A 25,599-nucleotide genomic window follows, 5' to 3' on the forward strand; every position below is an offset into this window, starting at 1 on the left:
TGAGGAAATTATAGATCCATCGACCGACTTTTCCTGTTATTCCTTTAGCGCGCATTTTGTGCGCTATTACGCCATGGTCACACTTGTCGAAGGCTTTTGCAAAGTCTGTATATATTACATCTGCATTCTTTTTGTCTTCTAGTGCATTTAGGACCTTGTCGTAGTGATCCAGTAGTTGAGACAGACAGGAGCGACCTGTTCTAAACCCATGTTGCCCTGGGTTGTGTAACTGATGGGTTTCTAGATGGGTGGTGATCTTGCTTCTTAGGACCCTTTCAAAGATTTTTATGATATGGGATGTTAGTGCTATTGGTCTGTAGTTCTTTGCTGTTGCTTTACTGCCCCCTTTGTGGAGTGGGGCTATGTCTGTTGTTTTTAGTAACTGAGGGACGACCCCCGTGTCCATGCTCCCTCTCCATAGGATGGAAAAGGCTCGTGATAGGGGCTTCTTGCAGTTCTTGATGAACACAGAGTTGTAAGAAAAAGTTAAATGGATGGCTGTTCACGGAGTCTTGAACAGAGGAAATATAATTGTTTTGCATGAGGCGTCCGCAGTGGCCTCCCGTTTTCTGATCGCACGGCCCTTCTTTTATTATTATTATCATTATTATTATCATTATTATTATTATTATTATTATTATTGCTTTTTATTGTATAGTTTTTTCTGTTGTAACCCAACCCAACCCAGCTTAACCTAACTTAACGCAATATGAAATAGCTCTTGGAAGACTGAGTTGGTAGTTGTCGAGGGAGTTGGACAATTTTCTGGGCGCCTGTGTGTGTTTCTGAATATCTTGCTGGTAAGATCTCCAGTGTTTCAAGTGGTGGTGACTCCTTTCACAGTACTTCATAGTCAGCACTGTCACGCAGACATTGTTACCCTACATCATGGGTCACGCAGACATTGTTACCCTACATCAGAGTCACGCAGACATTAAAGCAAGTATAACAGTCGCACTTCAGCAGGGTGAGGTGCTAAATATGGTATTACCCCACAGCGGTAGTGTGATGTTTACATTTTTCCTGCTGCTGCTGGCAGACGTGTTTCTGCTACTGTTGCTGCTGGCATAAGTTCTGCTGGTGGTGCAAGTTCTACCACTGTTGCTGCTGTCAGAAGTGTTTCTGCTGTTACTGTTAGAAGTATTTCTGTTACTGCTGTTGCTGCTAGGAGAGGTGTTTCTGCCGCTGTTGTTTCCATGCTGGCAGAGGTGCTGCCAGACATTCAAGTCTGTTTACGTATATACACAGCGTCTCAGAAGTCTGGACTCTTAACGTCATCGCGGCGCTGAAGGTAAATATTGCTAATACAGCTCTCGGATCAGTGTTTCCCTCAAAAAAAAAAACTCCGAAAAAATTATTTGTTGAATTAATATCGGAATATTAATGACATTCCCCCCCAAAAATGATAGTGTATGCCGTGAGGTTTTTCGCACTCGGTTTAGCCGCCCCATACAAGTTCCAAACTCGAATATCTGCCTTCATCCACAGGTATCATAAGCATCACTGGTAATGAACATGACTTTGTACGACATATCTTTCTCCCAGCATTCCAGTTCTTATCAGTTGGACCGTTCAAGTAACCACAAGTTGTACGAGCACAATGACTCTCAGTGTGGAGCAGCAACTGCTACATAGACACAACAAATTCTTTATCAACGTTAACGAGGCGATATCTCGTTGGGTTCACCCTGGGATACCTTAGTGAAGCACATTCGTTTGGTATCCCCACTTTGGTGTGGTAACTTCTAGCCTGCACAGTTTCGGTCCTGGTAGATCAATTTCAGGTACAATTTTTTGTTTCCTTGTTGTGAGCCTGATTTTTTTTTTTTTAAATAGGGTTGGAAATCCATCTCCGGCACGACGGTGGGTGATTTACCCAGACGGTGGGTGATTTGCCCAGACGGTGGGTGATTAACCACTGACCGGTCATATGATGAAGACCCACATCACAAGGCATTTTAATGCCTTCCATCTACTCACACACACACACACACACACACACACACACACACACACACACACACACACACACACACACACACACACACACACACTTGTACACGTTTCTGGGATGATCTTAGATTATACCTGCACGACCTAGAAAGCCTTCGGCTAGAATACTTTGCTTTAATATGATAAAAATAACAAAGCTGGGTTCATCTTTTTTATAAGATGCATCAAACATGTAAAAAGTGAAGCTGTTTAGCTGAGGCATAACTCAAGTTATTTTAAGAGAAAACAAATCTTTATTTTTTAGAAATAACACCAATAACGATATTAATCTCTAGGATACATCAGTGTTGAAAGTTTGAAACTTATCCCAAGAGGTTTTTTTCTCAAATTCAGGAATAATCCACTTAAAAACTGGCTAGAGATCGCCTTCACATGTCAATAATTGTATGAACGTTTCCGTAGTTACAGTACACAAGAGTTGGTCATTTGAAGGTAATCAGATGAGGCATTAAGTTATAAATCAGACGACCAAAAACTCCAGTGGAGGGTCATCATATGACTTAAAATCAGCATCAGGAAACATTTGTCCTGTTTCCTGACAAATCTTACGTAACCTGAGTTAAAAGGGAAAAACCTCAGAGGAAGAAAGGAAAAAACATCAGGAAAACAAGACATCCCCTTCGAGGGATTTCCAATTAACAAAAATGACTTCGAACACGCACTATTAACAGCCATGCCTGTATCAAGAAAAAACTGAAATGAATGTTACTAGTCTCGACCTCATAACATAAATACGTTATAAAACTCTTTGGTAAAATCAGGTGAATGACAAACAGAAACGACGAAACTGTCGTGCTTATCACAGGAGACACCGTCATTAAAAATACGAAATTCATAAGGGCAGTCTGAGGTCTTGACTCAGAGGAAACTGTTGCAGTGTGAACAGCACAAAACACAGCCAAAGCCGAGAGAACAAACAGCCGAGAGAACAAACACAGGTGTAGTTTTCACTTTTACTTTCTGGCGTTCGTGCCAGCTAGACACGATACTGGATCGATACGCAAATCGTTCGTCATGTCTGGCTGAGGCGGCCGAGGTGTGTATTACTTGATGGTAAACAATTATATATCGCGTCCGTGCTTCTTGCTGCTTGTAACCACACTTGCTGCCTGATTAAATGAAGCCATTAACCAGCTATTTGTTTTCCTTTTTTTGCGTTACATTGCGGTAAAAGGAAATTGAAAGTATAATACTGAACATATTTTCCATCTTCTGATCAGCTTCTGATATTTCTGATAAAAAAAAATGTTTTAAAAATATATTTTACTCTTCTCTAATCCAGTTATTGAAGAAAAAACACTGAAAAAATAGGAAAACCAGTTTCGGATCAGGAAAATCCCGTTTATCCAATCTGCTGAGGTAGTGTGACGGTGTTCAGGAACTTGTATACATGGGAGGAGTGGATGGTTACACTGCACAGACTGTTTGTAACAAAATAAATGGAATTCCTTTTAGATTAATTTGTAAATTACAAAATATAGAAGTGAAGGGTAAATTATTGTAATTGGTCAGATTTTTTCTTTAAAAGCATTAATAATGTTAGGAAGTTACCTCGAGGGGTAATTACTAAACGGGTTCCACAAGAATGAGTATTAGCCTCGTTGATGGTTTCAGGAATATAAATGACTTGCCAGAAGGAATATACAATCACATGCCTTTACACCCAGTGGCCACTTTATTAAGTACACTCTTCTAGTGCAAGGTAGGGTCTCCCCTTGCTTCCAGAAGAGCCTGAATTCTTCGTGGCATAGTTTCAACAAGGCGATGGACATGATAGAATCCCGTAGTTGCTGCGGATTTGTTGGCTGCACATTCGTGCTGCGAATCTCCCGTTCCACCACATCCCGAAGGTTCTCTACATGATTGATAATTGGAGACTGGGAGACCATTAATAATATATCTCTATTTACTATAAATACATGTACAAGGTATACAGGCCTATCTGACATCAATGACATACTACTATATAGAAAGCCCCTTGTCATGCAGAGCATTTCGGGCAAATTAGGTCAGTTTTGTCCCAGGATGCGACGCACACCAGTCGATTAATCAGTGTCATATTCGTGGAACCAGCTTGAGATGACATGTGCTTTGTGACATGACACGTTATCCCGCTGGAAGTAGCCATTGAAAGATTGGTAGACTGTAGCCATGAAAGGATGACATGGTCAGTAACAATACTAAGGTAGGCTGTGGCATTTAAACAGTACTCAGTGGGGAGTAATGTGTGCCACGAAAACATTCCCCACACCATTATGCCAATACCACCAGCCTGAACCACTAACACGAGGCAGGATAGATCCATGGATTCATGTTTTTGCCAAATTTGGATCCTACCATCTGCACCTCGCAGCAGAAATCGCGATTCGTTAAACCAGGCGACAGTTTTCCAATCTTCAACTGTCCAGTTTTGGTGGACCAGTACCCACTGTAGCCTCAGTTTCCTGTTCTTTGCTGACAGGAGTGGAACCCAGTGTGGTCTTCTCTTGTTATAGTCCGTCCACTTCAAGGTTCGACGTCGACGTGTGCGTTCAAAGATGAACAACTGTATATCACTGTTGTAAAGTGTGGTTATTTGAGTTGCTGTGTCGCCTGCCTTTCAACTTGAAACAGTCTGGCCATTCTCCTTTAATTGTTTTCTCCCAGAGAATTGCCGCTCACTGTATATTTTGCGTTTTTCTCACCATTCTCTGTAAACTCTAGAGACTGTTGTGCGCGAAAATCCCAGGAAACCATCGGTTTCTGACATACTCCAACACCCAGTCTCTCTGGCACCAACAATCATTCCACGGTCAAAGTCACTAAGATCACATTTCTTTCCCGTTCTGATGTTCGGTCTGAAAAGAAATTGAACCTCTTGACCATGTCTGCAGGCTTTTAGTCACTGACGTGCTGCCACGTTATTGGGTGTTTAGGTATCTGCATTAACGAGCAGATGTACAGGTGTACCTAATAAAATGACCACTGTGTGTGTGTGACTAGTAAATGGTGTTTACAGTTAAAGAGCGAAACGTTGCCCCAGTGAAAGCATGTTCTGCAACCTCTCTCCTTCACAATCAAATAAAGCGTTTATTATAAGTGGTCCACTTAATTTTTATAGTAAAGCTCTCTTGTAATGAATATAGAGAACTGAGAATTTGTTTTGCATGTCACTGGCTATTCTCTTCACTTTCTGTATTTATTCAACCAGCATGTTATACTAATGATCCTAATTAGCTTAACATCTTTATTATGCACCCCATACCCATCCTGTGGGTGGTAGTCACCCCATACCCATCCTGTGGGTGGTAGTCACCCCATACCCATCCTGTGGGTGGTAGTCGCCCCATACCCATCCTGTGGGTGGTAGTTTTGATGGCTAAACGAGTTAGTGGTAATTAACTATTTACAGCTAATTACAATCGTAATGAGTTATTTATTCAGACAAATTAGCTCATACACACACAAAAAAATACGTATTTTAGCAACATATGATATGGCTGTGGTTCGTACGTCAGTTTGCGTGAGGCCAGCAGTAACAGCCTGGTTGATGAGGCGCTGATCCACAGAGAAGCCTGGTCACAGATCGGGCAGCGGGGGCGTTGACCCCCTAAACCCTCTCCAGGTATACTCCAGGTATGCCTGAAAAAAAAGTGGTTATGCGTTATTTACAGTGGGCAAAGTCAGGGTATTTTTCCAGAATGGTGATATACCACTGTGAATAAAATACTTTGACATTTCTCGAATATTTCTGAATGAGTTTTCACTGAATTCCTTAATTTTATCGTATTCCAGGACATGATGCAATGTGCGACAATTGTCCATCTGGCAAAGTTTACATTTAATTTGGTCTACATCATTTGGTGGCAGTGATTTAACTTCCCTGAGATACTGGGACCCCAGCCGGAGCCGGGCTGGGATCCCAGCCCTGCATGATACAATGATAATAGACAGACAGACTGGTGTCAGTCTCCTTCAGACTGAAATCAGTGAAGTTGTTTTAGTTCTTTTCGTATTGTTCTCACATTGCTGACAGACCAAGATTGTAATCTACTCCCTTTTTGAAGGCATATGACGGTCCTGCATTATTTTTTTTTGTCAGAATTTTACCAGAATCCCTCCTTTTCACGTAATTAAATCCATTGTTGTATTGTTGAATGTACAAGATAAGAGGTCTTGTCTTTGTCGTGTGTGTAACAAGTAACCTCTCCTGTCGTGTGTGTGTGTGTGTGTGTGTGTGTATGAGTGTGTGTGCGTGTGTGTATGTGTGTGTGTGTGTGAGAGAGAGTTTGTGTACGAGATTGTGTGTTTGTGAGTTTGTGTGAGTTTGTGTTTGTGTGTGTTTGTGAGAGCTTGTGTGTGTGTGACTCAATCAATATTTGCACCAATAACTCATTACAGTTGTGACCGGGTGTGGAAGTGTGAATTGATCATTACTCTATAATTTGTTCATGATTGTAGCCATGTATAAACGTAAGTAACCATTCTTACAGGATTCATTACCTTTGTACCTAGTTCAGCTATCAAAACTTTGGGGGCCCAGTCCCTGGACCCATTACTTACCTCTGTAATCTGTAAATACCTTTGTAACTTGTCATGATTGTGACCAGACCTACCTGGAGTTCATTACCTTTGTAAATTGTGAGTTCATTATCTTTGTAATTGTGAATTCATTACCTCTGTAACTTGCTCAACTATCAAAACTTTGGAGTCCAGTTCCTGGACCAATTATGTACTCTGTAATCTTTTGACTACCGCCCACGGGATGGGTCTGGGGTGCATAATAAACATTAACAAGTAATCTCTCCTATACCTCAAAATATTACTGTTTCCAACACTAAGACAAAATTATGGGACTCTTGTTACCACAAGTGATGTTTTGCTGAAAGTTCACTCGCTCTCACTGTTCCTCATCCTCATCTCTCATTTTACTCCCCTTTTTTCTTTCTAGCCCCGTACATCTTCCGCTTTACCTCCTTTCTCATTTTACCTTCTCTTTTTTTCTGACTATTAATCTTCCAACTCACTCATTCTACCCCCACTCTTTCATTTTACATCCATTCTATCTTAATATACCCCGTCTCTCTCATTCTACCCCATTTGTCTTTTTCCCTTCTCTCTCATTCTGTTCTGCTTTCTCACTCTTCCTCCCTTTGTCTCTCTCTACCCTCTTCCTTTCCCCCGTCTCTCACTCCCTCCCTCCCCAATCTCATATTCTGGCCAGGGTGCAGCTTGGGGTATTACCGAGGTACCATCCTTGCTTGATCACGTTCATGCTGTCTCACATACACCTCGGCGCCTCCGTGGCACAATTGGTTAGCGCGTTCGGCTGTTAACCGAAAGGTTGGTGGTTCGAGCCCACCCGGGGGCGTTGATTTTATTTTTATAAAAGTTTCATATTTCTAGTAGTCGTAGTTATTGTAGTAGTTGGGTTTATCAGGAAAAAGGACAAGTGCTTACTGACGCGAGTCTTAATCAGATGACCCGCCGCTGGAGATTTTGGTCATCTGACTGAGACCTTCCGCTAGCTTACCGGTCCACCCGTTTAAAAAGTGTGATTATTATCACAATTATATCATACCTAACAACCACTGGGTTTAGCGCTTTCCCATAAACATTTCTTCAGCTAAAAAAAATATATATAAGCATATATTTTTTTTTCTAACCGCAAAGTGTGCCACCTCAATAAATTATTATTAAATTGAAATACGGATAGGTGGAAAGAGGGTAGAATGAGAGAGAGAGAGAGAGAGAGAGAGAGAGAGAGAGAGAGAGAGAAAAGAAGAAAATTAAACAGTGATCAGATTAACTAGATATTGTGAAAACTTACAAGAAACCTTCTGAGAACTCAAGCATCTCAAGTTGAAGTCATGTTAACAGATTATTTGCTACGAAAATTGCATCGACTGGAAAATAACATTGCTCCCAAAATATTTTAAATTTGCTGGTAAGCGTTGGAAACGGGACGAAAAAAAATTCGAAAATTATAATTATTTTCGATTAAAAGTCTGAAAAAAAACATATTTTAGCTAAAAATTCATGTGAGTCAAAAATATTTTAAGCTTCATTCCGCCTCTAAAGGATTAGATTTAGATTTTGCCACTGAAGTGGTTAGGTTATTGTGCATACCACATCCATCCTGTGGAGGGTAGCACTAAAGCATGTGGATACACAAAAGGCCTAAGAACTAGGCCCCAAAAGGGTTAACAGGTGTACATTTGGATTTATATTTACGCCTCCCAAAACTAGTGGTAAAACCATTATTGGCAATCATATTTACTTCCTCAATAAAAATAAACATGAGACATGCATGTACCTGCTTGTTTCTGCGTGGTGCAGTGATATGAAAATCGCTTTTGAGGTCAGAACATACAGGAGAAAAAAAAAAATACCACGGGCGGGGATTGAACCCGCTATCAGAGAGTCTCAAAACTCCAGACCGTCTCGTTAGCCACTGGACCAGCTAGCCAGCAGTCGTCTTTCTGATTTCGCGAGTCATACAGGAGGAGATTGATGTTTGAATCTATACTTGAGGCTCACTGACGTGCCCGGGCTGGGAAACATGGCTTGTGAACCAGACTGCCCAGCTTTTGAGGCATTTGTGGCTGAGTGGATAAGAGCGCTGCCTAAGAACTTTGCCCGTGTCTCAGTAGAAGTATCGAACCCTGCTGACTGCGATCTTTCTCTGTATACCCGCTTGTTTCTGCATGGTGCATTTATATATATATATATATATATATATATATATATATATATATATATATATATATATATATATATATATATAATACTAATGCTGCCCTATATCATTGCAGTATTCTTTAACAAATCTCTAGAAACTAAAACATCACAAACATGCTCGTGGTTAAACTAGCACGTGTTTCACCAGTCCATAAAGGTGAAGACAGGACTGACATCAACTATAAGCCAATTTTTCAGCTTGTCATTGTCTTAAATTATTGAAAACTTAATACGTACAAAAGCGAATACATACGTTCACAATGAAAGAAAATACTCTTAAATCATTATGGTTTGGTTTCTGACCAGGAAAACAAGAACCAATGACACCACTGATCTAGGAAAAAACTTTTGAGGTAATAGATACCAACATCCAGCTGCTGGAACTAGAACATTGTGGAATCAAAGGCTATGTCTTCGGTTACATGAAATCCTACCTGGACGATAGATGTCACCATGTGACCATTAATAATACTATGGTTTAGTAAGATAACAGTCGAATCTGAAATTATTTTGGTATTATATGACGTGGAATTTCGTCGTGAATCGCATTATAAGATCTTCATCAATTCACTTTGGGGAATTTTTTTACAGGGATTTTAATTCAAGATATCTCGAGATTGGGCAGCATTGAAAATTGGGTTAGGCAAATATTTTGTTAGTGGGATGGATTGTAAAGAACCTGCCTAGTATGGGCCAACAGGCCTGCTGCAGTGTTCCTCGTTTCTTATGTTCTTATGATTACGTTTATTTTCGGTCGAATGAATTTTAAGAGGCATAACATTGTCTTGTGCAGTTTTTGTATCTCCAGAACACCAGTCTCATCAGTTGCCAAAACATTTTCACTGTTACGAAGTTCACCTCGACACGTATACACATTACACATTTTAAACCATTTTTTGTGGTGACAAGAAAACTAATGTGTGCTACATGAATTCTGTCCTGTTGCACTTGCATCGTGTAAATTTTAAGCCTTTTGATGGTACTGCATCTTTATCAGTCGTGATGGGTTGAAGGGATCCGTTGGTCTCCTTCCATCCCATCATACGTCTTTCTAAGCTGTCACTGCTGAGATAGTGCCATCTCACAACCTGGAGGTTGACGCATAAATTGTGGTAGTGGGCTGCACGTTCAGTTGGTTGTAAACGATGTGGTTCCACTCTGTTACACGTGGCCATCATTATCATATATCTGGCACACCTCAGAGTAGTGAGTGGTCTTCTTTCTTCTATAAAGTAAGCAAAAAAAAAAAAAATCCAACATCACCAACTTCTACTGTTATCTTGTCTCGCATGCTGATGACGGTTCACAAAACCTGTACGTCTGTTGACTTTCAACTGTCATTATGTTTCTCCATGACAGTATGTTGCTGTCGTAGCCACTCCAAGCATGTATAAGATTTACAGGCACTTTGTTGCGATCTTCGTTCATTATATATATTTGTCTTGCCTTTGAGTGTCTGTTTTCTTTCCTGAGTAAGATATCTCACTTATAAAGCAACACCATGAAGCCTGATCAGTTTGTTGTCGGAACTTCTGTTATGTCGAGAAGCCTTGCTGACTGCCACAGGATATTTGAGTTAAACACGGATGGCTGTTTTGTGTACGGGAACGGCAAAGTTAGTACTGGCTCAAGTACCAGTATATGGGATGAGTTGTATCCCTGTATCTGCAACCAACTCATCAGCTTTCATTCTTGCTCCACGCTTGATGCGCTGACCAGTCAAGAGTAACTGATGTGTGTTGAATATTGCTATTACTCCCATACCATAGAATGTTTCTTTTCCAGTGAACGTTTGTATATTGTGATGATCATTATCACCTGTCCACTATGTGAATGTTGGGAATGGTAGGGGTATTAAAACATGACTTAAGGCTTGAATAAATAAACTTCGTCGTATGAAATTGAAAAAAACAAGCTGGAAAGGGTCATCTAGGAGTCATCATGATGCCAAAATATGCTTAACCTCTGTCCCTAATCCAGAGTTTGTCATTATTGCCCTCGGCTTCACGGTACTGTAAAGCGGATGGACATGGTCCATCATTGGCTTACAGCTCATTGTACGAGAACCTTACTGTCTCTCAAGAGCTTAACCAGTCGTGTTTGCAGACGTTACATTAAATCCTGATTCTGTCGTCTTCAATAACAGTCAACGCGAAGCTTGCAAATGAATCTCTTTGGATGACAGCCAACAAACTTACTATTCCCTCTGGGTCCCGTCCCTGTCTGCCGCCTGTATGTACCGGCTCCCTCTATCTTTCGCGTTAATCTATGACCATAATTTTTAAAGGGGTGGACCGGTAAGCCAGCGGAAGTCCTCGGTCAGATGAACGAAAGCTCCAGCTGCAGGTCATCATCTAAAACCCACGTCAGGAAACACTTGTCACGTTTTAGGCCCAATGAACCTTACCAACCATCATCCGTGTTAGTGTGACTTTGTACATGGTCCAAGACTGACCGAAATGTTATCGTAAGCTTCTCTCTCCTATGTGCGGGTTATTTGTGTATTGTTGCAGTCACGGTATTGTGCCTTTGTGCTCTTTACTCTTTTGATAAGACCTCCATATTCTTTGGAAATAAAAATGATACATTAAGGGAATGACGAGGCGAGGCCAAATTCCTAGGTATACACCTCGACTGCTGCTACTTAAAATTCAACACTTATATTCAACAGATATTCAAGAAAATATTGCAATACTGTGTTCATTCTTGTAAAAATATGCAGTTTGTTTAAAATTGATGAATAAGACACATGTGCAACAGTTGGGTATCTTTATTGTTGAAACGTTTCGCCTACACGGTAGGCTTCCTCAGTCAGATACCGAGACAGGAAGTGCAGTAGTGAAATGGAGATGAAATCAGTCCATCAGCATTGGGGAAATAGTATCTGAGGTGGTCAGTCCCTCCATGTTTGCTCTGCACATAGCAGATAATAATAATATTCCTCACCGTATTTGTGTGTTTGGGAATCCACTACTGATAATCACTTACAACAGATCGTTTCCCAAAATAAATCAGCTCTTGGATCAATCTCTCAGGTTGTTCTAGACGACATACATCCCATTATTCAAAATTTACTCAACATACATTCACTCACACAAATAACTCGCATATAGAAGAGAGAAGCTTATGACAACCTTTCTGTCCGACTTGGACCATTTACAAGTCACAATAACACACGAAGGTGAGAGTGTCATTATATATATATATATATATATACACTATGTGTGCGTAGGACTCTTCCAGAGAGCTGCAGTAGAACACAGATACAACACTGGAAACTGGTATCCCTTTGACATACTTCGTGACCAACGGAACCTATGATTACAAGAACTCCACGCCTAAACTTTGAAGGTTCCTGCAGGAATATGTTAAGAGATCCCTCACCTGTCAACTGTTTGAGGAACACTGTTTAAAAAATCACCGCCTCAGTTTACCTGGAGTCTACCTGGAGGGTATTCCGGGGATCAACGCCCCCGCTGCCCGGTGCACGACCAGGCCTCCCGGTGGATCAAGGCCTGATCAACGAGGCTGTTACTGCTGGCCGCACGCAATCCAACGTACAAACCACAACCCGGCTAATCCGGCACCGTCTTTAGGTATCTGTCCAGTTCCCTCTTGAAGACAACCAGGGGTCTTCCCGTAATGCTCCTTATTGCTGGTGGGAGGCTGTTGAACAGTCTTGGGCCCCAGACACTTATTGTGTTTTCTCTTAGTGTACCAGTGACGCCCCTACTTTTCACTGGGGGGTATGTTGCATCGCCTGCCAAGTCTTTTGCTTTCGTATGGAGTGATTGGTGTGTGCATATTAGGGACCAGTCCCTCCAGAATCTTCCAGGTGTAGATTATATGTCTCTCTCCTGCGCTCTAGTGAGTATACGTCAAGTGCTTCCAGGCGTTCCCAGTAGTTAAGGTGTTTGATGGAACTTATACGTGCACAAAAGGTTCTCTGTACATTCTCTAGCTCTGCAGTTTCACCTGCCTTGAATGAGGATGTTAATGTACAGCAGCATTCCAGCCTATAGAGAATAAGTGATTTAAAAAGGATCATCACTGGCTTAGCATTTCTTGTCTTGAATGTTCTCATTATTCATCCTATCAGTTTCCTATCAGATGTGATAGTGACATTGTTGTGGTCCTTGAAGGTTCAGTGTTAATTCTATACAAACTGTTAACTATTTTACTGTCCAGTGTATCAACAGATCAAAACAGCATTCATACTCGTGTCGCCACTATATTTCTATACACGTTGTCGTAATGTTACACTGACAACATATTAATGCTCTAATATTGCTCTGTAATTTTAAGGCGGTTTTTAAAACCGCCCGAAATGCTGTGCACAACCGTGAGCTTTCCAATTAAAGTTATATAACTTATGGCTAGCTGTATTTGATCTATGCTGTAATGCATTTATTGTATGCTGAATTTAGTGGAAATGTGCATTTTATTTTTCAAGAGGAAAGAAATTGGTGGGAGAGGGAGAGAAACTAAAAGTAGAGGAAGGGATGTGAAAGGGGGAGGGAAAGGAAGGTTTACCTGGAGTTTACCTGAGAAGGGTTTCAGGGGTCAACGCCCCCGCGGCTCGGTCTGAGACCAGGAGCACAGATAATAAGGAAACACCGTGTCTGCTTTAACGTGTTTGTGTATCGAATTTGGAAAAACTAAAGAAATAAACCAAAAAAATAAAAAGAAAACCAACGCCCCCGGGTGGGCTCGAACCACCAACCTTTCGGTTAACAGCCGAACGCGCTAACCAATTGTGCCACGGAGGCCGTGAGACGACTATACGGCAGTGGAAAGTAATTGAACAAGAATCGTCAACTTGGTTCCAGGTTACCATGGGGATTGTTTTTGGCCTCCTACTTTTTCTAGGTCAAATGAGAAAGAGAAACTATGCATTCCTTGCTGTTACTTTTTCAGTATTATGTGACTGTTTCTGTGTTCGCCCCAGTTTCCTCCCTCTACCGGCCTCTCTGTCTCTCCTTTTCCTCCCTCACCTTTCCTGCGGTTCCAGTCCCTTGTTCGCTCCTTACTACATCATTATTTTTGCCCTAACTACCTAGGGAGTATTAGTAGTAGTAGTCAGATTGTACTTTGTCAGCAAGGACCTCAATGATAATCAAGGACCCCAGTGGAAATCAAGGACCCCAGTGGAAATCAAGGACCCCCAGTGGAAATCAAGGACCCCAGTGGAAATCAAGGACCCCAGTTGAAATCAAGGATCCCAGTGGAAATAAGTCACTTGGAAAGTTTTGTATTATCGTAGGCAATTTACACTATGTATCATAATTGTAGTTATGTATACCTGTGCCTAAATAAACTTACTTACACATACGGATAATCTTCTCGCACCTGCTGCCGCTGTTCACTAGCACAGTGATTCTCAACCAGGGGTAAATTTACCCCTTGGGAGTAAAAAATTACATGGCCAGGGGTAAATATTTGATGTAACTGATAATTGAATAATCAATTAAATTTCATTTCGTAAGTGTGTGTGTGTGTACTCACCTAGTTGTACTCACCTAGTTGAGGTTGCGGGGGTCGAGTCCGAGCTCCTGGCCCCGCCTCTTCACTGATCGCTACTAGGTCACTCTCCCCGAGCCGTGAGCTTTATCATACCTCTGCTTAAAGCTATGTATGGATCCTGCCTCCACTACATCGCTTCCCAAACTATTCCACTTACTGACTACTCTGTGGCTGAAGAAATACTTCCTAACATCCCTGTGATTCATCTGTGTCTTTAGCTTCCAACTGTGTCCCCTTGTTACTGTGTCCAATCTCTGGAACATCCTGTCTTTGTCCACCTTGTCAATTCCCCTCAGTATTTTGTATGTGGTTATCATGTCCCCCCTATCTCTCCTGTCCTCCAGTGTCGTCAGGTTGATTTCCCTTAACCTCTCCTCGTAGGACATACCTCTTAGCTATGGGACTAGTCTTGTTGCAAACCTTTGCACTTTCTCTAGTTTCTTTACGTGCTTGGCTAGGTGTGGGTTCCAAACTGGTGCCGCATACTCCAATATGGGCCTAACGTATACGGTGTACAGGGTCCTGAACGATTCCTTATTAAGATGTCGGAATGCTGTTCTGAGGTTTGCTAGGCGCCCATATGCTGCAGCAGTTATTTGGTTGATGTGCGCTTCAGGAGATGTGCCTGGTGTTATACTCACCCCAAGATCTTTTTCCTTGAGTGAGGTTTGTAGTCTCTGACCCCCTAGACTGTACTCCGTCTGCGGCCTTCTTTGCCCTTCCCCAATCTTCATGACTTTGCACTTGGTGGGATTGAACTCCAGGAGCCAATTGCTGGACCAGGTCTGCAGCCTGTCCAGATCCCTTTGTAGTTCTGCCTGGTCTTCGATCGAGTGTATTCTTCTCATCAACTTCACGTCATCTGCAAACAGGGACACCTCAGAGTCTATTCCTTCCGTCATGTCGTTCACAAATACCAGAAACAGCACTGGTCCTAGGACTGACCCCTGCGGGACCCCGCTGGTCACAGGTGCCCACTCTGACACCTCGCCACGTACCATGACTCGCTGCTGTCTTCCTGACAAGTATTCCCTGATCCATTGTAGTGCCTTCCCTGTTATCCCTGCTTGGTCCTCCAGTTTTTGCACCAATCTCTTGTGTGGAACTGTGTCAAACGCCTTCTTGCAGTCCAAGAAAATGCAATCCACCCACCCCTCTCTCTCTTGTCTTACTGCTGTCACCATGTCATAGAACTCCAGTAGGTTTGTGACACAGGATTTCCCGTCCCTGTGTGTGTGTGTGTGTGTGTGTGTGTGTGTGTGTGTGTGTGTGTGTGTGTGTGTGTACGTACTCGCCTAATTCACCTAATTGTGGTTGCATGGGTCGAGACTCAGCTCCTGGCCCCGCCTCTTCACTGACCGCTACTGGATCCTCCTTCTCCTTGCTCCACGAGCTTTATCATACCTCAACTTAAAACTATGTATGGTTCCTGCCTCCACTACATCACTTGGCAGACTATTCCACTTCCTGACAACTCTGTGGCTAATGAAATACTTCCTAACATCCCTTTGACTCAACCGATTCTTCAGTTTCCAATTGTGAAACCTTGTTACTGTGTCCCATCTCTGGAACATCCTGTCTGTCCACCTTTTCTATTCCACGCAGTATTTTATATGTCGTTATCATGTCTTCCCTGACCCTCCTGTCCTCCAGTGTCGTCAGGCCAATTTCCATTAACCTCTCTTCGTAGGACATTCCCCTTAGCTCTGGAACTAGCCTTGTTGCAAACCTTTGCACTTTCTCTAATTTCTTGACGTGTTTGACCAGGTGTGGGTTCCAAACTGGTGCTGCGTACTCCAGTACGGGCCTGACGTACACAGTGTATAAAGTCTTGAACGATTCCTTACTGAGGTACTGGAACGCTATTCTCAGGGTTGCCAGGCGCCCATATGCCGCAGCAGTTATCTGATTAATGTGTGCTTCTGGCGATGTACTCGGTATTATACTCACTCCTAGGTCTTTCTCCTTGAGCGAGGTTTGCAGTCTCTGGCCGCCTAGCCTTTACTCTGCGCGGTCTTCTTTGCCCTCCTCTGATCTTCATGACTGCATTTGGCGTGGTTAAATTCTAGGAGTCAGTTGCTGGATCACGCGTTCAGCCTGTCCAGGTCTTTGTAGACCTGTTTGGTCCGCATCTGATTTAATTCTCATTAACTTCACATCATCTGCAAACAGGGATACTTCAGAGTCTATCCCTTCCGTCATGTCGTTCACATATACCAAGAATAGCACTGGTCCCAGGACTGACCCCTTTGGGACCCCGCTCGTCACAGGCGCCCACTGTGATACTTCATCACGGACCATGACTCGCTGTTACCTCCCTGTTAGGTACTCTCTGATCCATTGCAGTGCCCTTCCTGTTATATGTGCCTGATCCTCTAGCTTCTGTACTAATCTCTTGAGAGGAACTGTGTCGAAGGCCTTCTTGCAGCCCAAGAAAATGCAATCAACCCACCCCTCTCTCTCATTTCTTACTTCATTTGCCTTGTCATAAAAATCTAGTAGGTTTGTGACACAGGATTTGCCTTCCATGAATCCGTGCTGGCTGTCGTTTATAACCTTGTTCCGCTCCAGGTGTTCCACCACTCTCCTCCTGATTTTCTTTTTCTGTCCCTTTATGATGGCGATAAATTTTTTGTATGGAAGTAAGGGGGTAAATGGAGAAATACATCAAGCCGAGGGGAGGTTAAAGATGGAGGAAAAGTTGAGAATCCCTGAGTCCTAGGATGAAATAGGATCCCACGACTGCTAATGTATTTTAGCAGTGCCGCCTGAGCTGCTAGTTTATTGTGCACCTCGACGCTCATCCCGTGTACTGTGCGAAAAAAAAAAGAGAAAAAATCACACTGGGTCTTTATGAAACTGATATTTCATATTTTTTTTTATTTTTATCAATTATAACTAACATTTTCATGTAAATATACAATAGACACTAACGGTGTTTGACTCTATGGGAGTCAGAGCAATTTACGTATAATTTACAAGATAACTGTAAAACTCTAAACTTGTGTTTTGAAGCTGAATACAAACTTAACTTTCTTATATCCAAGAATTCCATCGGAAACAAACCACATTGTTTGGCTTGGGTTATCCTGGGTTAGTGATCTTCCAGAGTTCATGAACCGAAGGTAGTCTTCCCCGTCGGGGATTTTCTCTGCCATCTGTCGCTGGGTACACTCACCTAAAAAAACATACCACGGGTGCGGTTAGAACCCGCGATCAGTCATAAAACTCCAAACCGACGCGTTAGCCACTGGGCCAGCTAGCTACAATAAGATTTATCCAAATAGGTATATTTATACACCATAGGAAGGTTAGCATAGGCACCACTGTGACCACAAATGCAAGTTTTACAGATGAATGTCCCTTTAGCGTGGCCGTGACGAACTCTAGCTCAAGTCTTCTCAAAGCCGTCAACATGACTCACGAAATCGTAATGACACTATTGCAAACAAACCATACCATGGTATGTTTTTTTGCAATCGTGTCATTACGATTTCGTGAGTCATACACTCACCTATGTGCGAACACCTACATGTGGCTGCAGGGGTCGATTCACAGCTCCTGGCATCACTTCGTTGGTAGCTACTGGGTCACTCTCTCACCTCTCCAAGAATCATATCATATACCTATTTTTTAAAGCGGAGTCTGTGGTTATTACTGATTCTATGTCATTGCTGAAGGCTCTCGACTCACATAATGACTTAATTAACAACATGCTCATTGGAGAAGCCAGATATAAATACTCAAATCAAGGATTACTCCTTCATGATAAAGATACGTTAGCCAAAAAAAAAATACCATGAAGGAAAATGTAGAATATAACATTGGTGTATGTGTCTAGCAATAAGAATAATATTGGAGAAATAATTAAAATGAATGTTATAAGGAATGTAGTTACAAACCTGAGTCGATCTTTAACCCTCCATGATAACATGAATGTAGACAAGTACGTTTATGGAGCAACTTGTAATGTGAACAGACTGACGTTGTAGTTGCCAGGTTTATGCTTGTTTACAAGTACTTCTGGCAGTTTGGAAGACACAGTTGATAATCAGATTAAATACAAGGTATGTGGCCAGCCCTATGGTCACTAAGGAATATAGAGATAGTATAATCTACGTGATGTCAAGATATTTTATTTATGAAAATAAGATACAATTCATATTAAGCAAATTTCTTAAATTTGCTTGCAACAGTTAAATGAACTGTACATAAAAATCCAGATGTACTCCTGTTAACCCTTTTGGATCCTAGTTCCTGGGTCTTTAGTGTATACATACGCTCTTGCGTATGTATACTTCTAGAGTTAGAGGTATTGGGTAGATGGAGGGAATATTTTGAGGAATTGTTAAATGTTGATGAAGATAGGGAAGCTGTGATTTCGTGTATAGGGCAAGGAGGAATAACATCTTGTAGGAGTGAGGAAGAGCCAGTTGTGAGTGTGGGGAAGTTCGTGAGGCAGTAGGTAAAATGAAAGGGGGTAAGGCAGCCGGGATTGATGGGATAAAGATAGAAATGTTAAAAGCAGGTGGGGATATAGTTTTGGAGTGGTTGGTGCAATTATTTAATAAATGTATGGAAGAGGGTAAGGTACCTAGGGATTGGCAGAGAGCATGCATAGTTCCTTTGTATAAAGGCAAAGGGGACAAAAGAGAGTGCAAAAATTATAGGGGGATAAGTTTGGAGGGATATGTTGTGTATCTTTATACGTATATGCTTCTAAGCTGTTGTATTCTGAGCACCTCTGCAAAAGCAGTGATATGTGAGTGTGGTGAAAGTGTTGAATGATGATGAAAGTATTTTCTTTTTGGGGATTTTCTTTCTTTTTTGGGTCACCCTGCCTCGGTGGGAGACGGCCGACTTGTTGGAAAAAAAAAAAAAAGTCTGTTGAGTATACCTGGTAAAGTGTGTGGTAGAGTTATTATTGAAAGAATTAAGAGTAAGACGGAGAATAGGATAGCAGATGAACAAGGAGGCTTTAGGAAAGGTAGGGGGTGTGTGGACCAGGTGTTTACAGTGAAACATATAAGTGAACAGTATTTAGATAAGGCTAAAGAGGTTTTTGTGGCATTAATGGATTTGGAAAAGGCGTATGACAGGGTGGATAGGGGGGCAATGTGGCAGATGTTGCAGGTGTATGGTGTAGGAGGTAGGTTACTGAAAGCAGTGAAGAGTTTTTACGAGGATAGTGAGGCTCAAGTTAGAGTATGTAGGAAAGAGGGAAATTATTTCCCAGTAAAAGTAGGCCTTTGACAAGGATGTGTGATGTCACCGTGGTTGTTTAATATATTTATAGATGGGGTTGTAAGAGAAGTAAATGCGAGGGTCTTGGCAAGAGGCGTGGAGTTAAAAGATAAAGAATCACACATAAAGTGGGAGTTGTCACAGTTGCTCTTTGCTGATGACACTGTGCTCTTGGGAGATTCTGAAGAGAAGTTGCAGAGATTGGTGGATGAATTTGGTAGGGTGTGCACAAGAAGAAAATTAAAAGTGAATACAGGAAAGAGTAAGGTTATGAGGATAAAAAGATTAGGTGATGAAAGATTGGATATCAGATTGGAGGGAGAGAGTATGGAGGAGGTGAATGTATTCAGATATTTGGGAGTGGACGTGTCAGCGGATGGGTCTATGAAAGATGAGGTGAATCATAGAATTGATGAGGGGAAAAGGGTGAGTGGTGCACTTAGGAGTCTGTGGAGACGAAGAACTTTGTCCTTGGAGTCAAAGAGGGGAATGTATGAGAGTATAGTTTTACCAACGCTCTTATATGGGTGTGAAGCATGGGTGATGAATGTTGCAGCGAGGAGAAGGCTGGAGGCACTGGAGATGTCATGTCTGAGGGCAATGTGTGGTGTGAATATAATGCAGAGAATTCGTAGTTTGGAAGTTAGGAGGAGGTGAGGGATTACCAAAACTGTTGTCCAGAGGGCTGAGGAAGGGTTGTTGAGGTGGTTCGGACATGTAGAGAGAATGGAGCGAGACAGTGACTTCAAGAGTGTATCAGTCTGTAGTGGAAGGAAGGCGGGGTAGGGGTCGGCCTAGGAAAGGTTGGAAGGAGGGGATAAAGGAGGTTTCGTGTGCGAGGGGCTTGGACTTCCAGCAGGCATGCATGAGCGTGTTTGATAGGAGTGAATGGAGACAAATGGTTTTTAATACTTGACGTGCTGTTGGAGTGTGAGCAAAGTAACATTTATGAAGGGGGTTCAGGGAAACCGGCAGGCCGGACTTGAGTCCTGGAGATGGGAAGTACAGTGCCTGCACTCTGAAGGAGGGGTGTTAATGTTGCAGTTTAAAAACTGTACTGTAAAGCACCCTTCTGGCAAGACAGTGATGGAGTGAATGATGGTGAAAGTTTTTCTTTTTCGGGCCAGTGTGGTGATAAATTAATAAATACGCTCTTGCGTTACCGTCCACGGGATGGATATGAGGTACATAATAAACTAGCCACTTCGGTGGCAAAATGTATAAAAATCGTTAGCTTAGGGTTAGATTTCATAGGTCATCCATCCTAAACTAATTTAAATGATAAAGAAAAATATTTCTTGAAAAATATTACTCCAGTAATATTTCACGAACGAAAACACACACACACACACACCGCACGCATACACAAGCTTACTTTTAATTACAAATGAACTAAAACTTAAAATCTTGGAGGAGCTCTGGAACTCCCTAACACCTGGAAAATGACTACCTTTCCACTTCGTTTATTACCCGAGCAAGAGATGTCCGTCAAGTATAAATGATGCTACTGTTTACATGTGCAAATAGCCAATCAATGGCCTTCACCGTGGGGGCGTGGCCAAACCCGCCCAAACAAAACAGGGGGTCAGTTGCATAACCATTCCACCTTGACCTCTGGTCGACCACTGCTTGTTGCATTTGTTGGGAGGTTTGAGTGGATTCATGTAGAGGCGGAGAGGGAAATGGAGATGAGGGGGAAGGGGAGAGAGATGATGGAGGAGGAGGGATCGAAGTGACTGGATGTTGTATAGCATATAAGCAAGTAAGAAAGTTTTTGTTTTTTGTTAATACAATTGGATACATCGACAAAGAGCTACCACTCTGTTATATGACTGTTATATGAGCTGTTGGTTTTCCAGTTTTATTCCATCACACAAGATAACTTAGAGGGAGTTAAAATCTGTCTGCCTGAGCTGCGAGACTTCAATAGGACACTGAGACTCTCTTCAAGTATTCCATTAATGGTTCATCAGCTACGCATATTACAAAAGTTTCGTACCAGCAGAACTGGAGGTACTCTTGCTTGAGAACTACCATCTCTCAGGATGTGATGAATGGTTTGAAAAACCGACAAGTTGAAGATTGAGACACTTATGCAGCATATGGAAATCTTTATTCAGGAAACGTTTCGCCACACAGTGGCTTCATCAGTCCAATACAAAGAGGAAGGCGTAAGGAGAGGAGGAGAATGAGGTAATCAGTCCCTCAACCTGGAGTCGATGTGTTCAGTCCATCAATCTTGTAGGTTGAGGGACTGATTACCTCATTCTCCTCCTCTCCTTACGCCTTCCTCTTTGTATTGGACTGATGAAGCCACTGTGTGGCGAAACGTTTCCTGAATAAAGATTTCCATATGCTGCATAAGTGTCTCAATCTTCAACTTGTCGGTTTTTCAAACCATTCATCACAACTGTCGGACACTGCAGCATCATGGGATCTTGTTACAAAGAATTCTTCAACACTTGTTCAACCTTTGGACGAAGACCTACTTCGACTAGTGGATGGTACCACTATGACCCCGCCTCCATCTGCTTCACGTCACCTCACTACAGTATATAAGCCACGTCTACGGCCCTATGCTGTACATTCTACAAGATTGATGGACTGAACACATCGACTCCAGGTTGAGGGACTGATTACCTCATTCTCCTCCTCTCCTTACGCCTTCCTCTTTGTATTGGACTGATGAAGCCACTGTGTGGCGAAACGTTTCCTGAATAAAGATTTCCATATGCTGCATAAGTGTCTCAATCTTCATCTCTCAGGATGTTCGACCTGTACTTCACCTGTACTAAACAATACCTACAAGATGTAGGCTGACCCAAGTTGGGCAGGACCACGCTGTATTACCTCATAACACACGCGCGCGCGCGCACACACACACACACACACACACACACACACACACACACACACACACACACACACACACACACACACACCACATACACACACACGTTCCAGAGATGGGACACAGCAACAATGGGTCACAGTTGGAAGCTGAAGACACTGATGAATCACAGGGATGTTAGGAAGTATTTCATCAGCCACAGAGTAGTCAGGCAGTGGAATAGTTTGGGAAGCGATGTAGTGGAGGCAGGATCCATACATAGCTTTAAGCAGAGGTATGATAAAGCTCACGGTTCAGGGAGTGACCTAGTAGCGACCAATGAAGAGGCGGGGCCAGGAGCCAGGACTCGACCTCTGCAACCTCAACTAGACGAGTACACACACTCGGACCAGGCAGGTATAACAGGCAAGGATCAGGAAATATCTGTCGGGAAGACAGCGAGTCATGGTACCCGCCGAGGTGTCTGAGTGGGCACCTGTGACGAGCGGGGTTCCACAGGGGTCAGTCCTAGGACCGGTGCTGTTTCTGGTGTATGTGAATAACATGACGGAAGAAATACTCAGAAGACCGCAGACGGAGTACAGTCTATGGGGGGCCAGGGACTTCAAACCTCACTCAAGGAAAAGGATCTTGGTGTGAGTATAATACCGAGCACATCTCCTGAGGCGCACATCAACCAAATAACTGCTGCAGCATACGGGCGACTAGCGAACGTAAGAATAGCATTCCGACATCTCAATAAGGAATCGTTCAGGATCCTGTACACCGTGTATATCAGGCCTATATTGGAGTATGCAGCACCAGTTTGGAAACCACACCTAGCCAACCATGTAAGGAAATTAAAGAAAGTCCAAAGATTTGCAACAACACTAGTCCCGGAACTAAGGGGCATGTCCAACGAGAAGAGGTTAAGGGAAATCGACCTGACGACAATGGAGGACAGGAGAGATAAAGGGGATATGATAACGACATATAAAATACTGAGAGGAATTGAGAAGGTGGACAGACAGGATGTTCCAGAGATGGGACACGCCAACAAGGGGTCACAATTGGAAGTTGAAGACTCGGATGAATCACAGGGATGTTAAGAAATATTTCTTCAGTCACGGAGTTGTCAGAAAGTGGAATAGTCTGGGAAGTGATGTAGTGGAAGCAGGATCTATACATAGCTTTAAGAAGAGGTATGATAAAGCTCATGGAGCAGGAAGAGTGAACTAGCGACCAGTAAAGAGGCGGGGCCAGAAGCTGTGATTAGACTCCTACAACCACACACACAAAGTGCAAATCTTTGCAACAAGACTAGTCCTAGAGCTAAGGCCTATGTGGATGACCAACAGTCCGTGCAGGTGCGCTGGGAACTCGAGCTAAGTATCTGTTTCCTGAGTGGTATCGGAATCAGAGATTCCTCTGGCAGATTCTCACTCTGAGAAATGCTTCAAGCATTTTTCAGGAAAAAAGTGTTTTGAAAAGGGGAAATTGTTGAATTTACTGTAAAATTTGCTGACTGGCCGAATTTTGGACTATTTATAGTTTGATTTTAGGATGAAAATAACCGTTTCTTGCTATGAGTATATAGCATTCAAGCCACATTAGTACCATAGATTAGATTTTGGTGCCTTTCAACACAGCAGCCCTTTTGTAAATGATACCGTATTACAAGAAAAATTAAGAATTCCAAAATTCAAACTAATTCAATTTAAAGTCGCAACAAGTTTCTAGAGAATTAACAAGCGTTTAAACAAGGCAACCTTAGGTATACCAAGTATGTTATATAATATTTCCTGCTACAGCCCTTGCAGCTTCCATGCCTGGATAAACTAAGGCATAGCTTGAGTCACGTTTCCAGGACTGCTCAGGAGTCTGACAAATACCTAACTTTATCTAGGTCCTTTACAATAATTCTACAAGTTAAGAGGATTTGTAGATACTAAGAAAATTCCATATACAAACTACCAGTACGAAAGGCTTATTTTGAAGTCAGTGTAGTGGTTAAGAGGCCACCTGGAAGCCTTCAGTTTTATAAGGGTTGTACACTGTAAGAAGACTTCAACACCACGAAGACTTCATTACCTGGTGAGTGACACATTCCATTCTGAACCTAACCATATATTGGAGGTGTATCCAAGCGATGTTTCAATCCGTCCACGAGCATTAAGCAGCGACGAGTGGTTTCATAAGAGTCCAGGAAGCACCGAAACATCCTCTGACTTCATCTCGTTGCAGATTAACTGAGAACTGTTCCACCCACGGTACTGCGACTTACATTTTAAGATGATGCTCGGGAGATGAGGATTTGTTGTTACGTTATAATGAAACTAGGAAAATGTGGATACGTTATAATGATGCTGGAGAGATGGGTATGTGGTTACCTCATAATGCTGATGCTGGAGAGATGGGTATGTGGTTACCTCATAATGCTGATGCTGGAGAAATGGGGGCTGTGGTTACCTCATAATGCTGATGCTGGGGAGATGGGGGTTGTGGTTACCTCATAATGCTGATGCTGGAGAGATGGGGGTTGTGGTTACCTCATAATGCTGATGCTGGAGAGATGGGGGTTGTGGTTACCTCATAATAATGATGCTGGAGAGATGGGGGCTGTGGTTACCTCATAATGATGATGCTGGAGAGATGGGGGCTGTGGTTACCTCATAATGATGATGCTGGAGAGATGGGGGCTGTGGTTACCTCATGATGATGCTGGAGAGATGGGGGCTGTGGTTACTTCATAATAATGATGCTGGAGAGATGGGGGCTGTGGTTACCTCATAATGATGCTGGAGAGATGGGGGCTGTGGTTACCTCATAATGATGATGCTGGAGAGATGGGGGCTGTGGTTACCTCATAATGATGATGCTGGAGAGATGGGGGTTGTGGTTACCTCATCAAACAATGGACTCAAGGCAAGCAGCATCTCGCGCAGATGCTGATGCTGCACTTCCCCCCAGCCTCTTATAACCTTTTTGTATACATTGACCCTTTTTTTTCCTCCCCTTTCGTCCTCTAACGATAGCAACATTCGCTGATTTTAATTGTATGACCCTTGTGGGCTTAGCGCTTCATTTTTGATAATTCCTCTGGATGCCCTACAAAAATCATTAAAGCCACAGCTTGTGTCGCCATTGAGCATCCTTGAAGTCCTTTTCTGAGGATGACAAATGTTATCCAGTGGACCGGTAAGCCAGTGGAAGGCGTCGGTCAGATGACCAAAAGCTCCAGCTGTGGGTCATCATATGACTAAGACCCA

General features: G+C 42.6%; 1 long non-coding RNA gene and 2 other non-coding genes across 3 annotated transcripts in view; 2 read left to right on the forward strand and 1 right to left on the reverse strand.

Moving 5' to 3' along the window:
- The first annotated feature begins 944 nt into the window (after positions 1–944).
- Positions 945–25,599, forward strand: part of LOC138852668 (uncharacterized) — a 67,006-nt gene continuing 42,351 nt past the window's right edge. The window contains exon 1 of the long non-coding RNA XR_011391974.1: positions 945–1,291. This is a non-coding gene — a long non-coding RNA (uncharacterized lncRNA). The remainder of the gene's footprint in view (positions 1,292–25,599) is intronic.
- Positions 7,290–7,363, forward strand: TRNAN-GUU (transfer RNA asparagine (anticodon GUU)). The gene has a single exon. It is a non-coding gene; the product is annotated as a tRNA-Asn (tRNA).
- Positions 13,429–13,502, reverse strand: TRNAN-GUU (transfer RNA asparagine (anticodon GUU)). The gene has a single exon. It is a non-coding gene; the product is annotated as a tRNA-Asn (tRNA).

The sequence above is a fragment of the Cherax quadricarinatus genome, chromosome 13 (assembly GCF_038502225.1).
Source record: "Cherax quadricarinatus isolate ZL_2023a chromosome 13, ASM3850222v1, whole genome shotgun sequence".
Lineage (NCBI taxonomy): Eukaryota > Metazoa > Arthropoda > Malacostraca > Decapoda > Parastacidae > Cherax > Cherax quadricarinatus.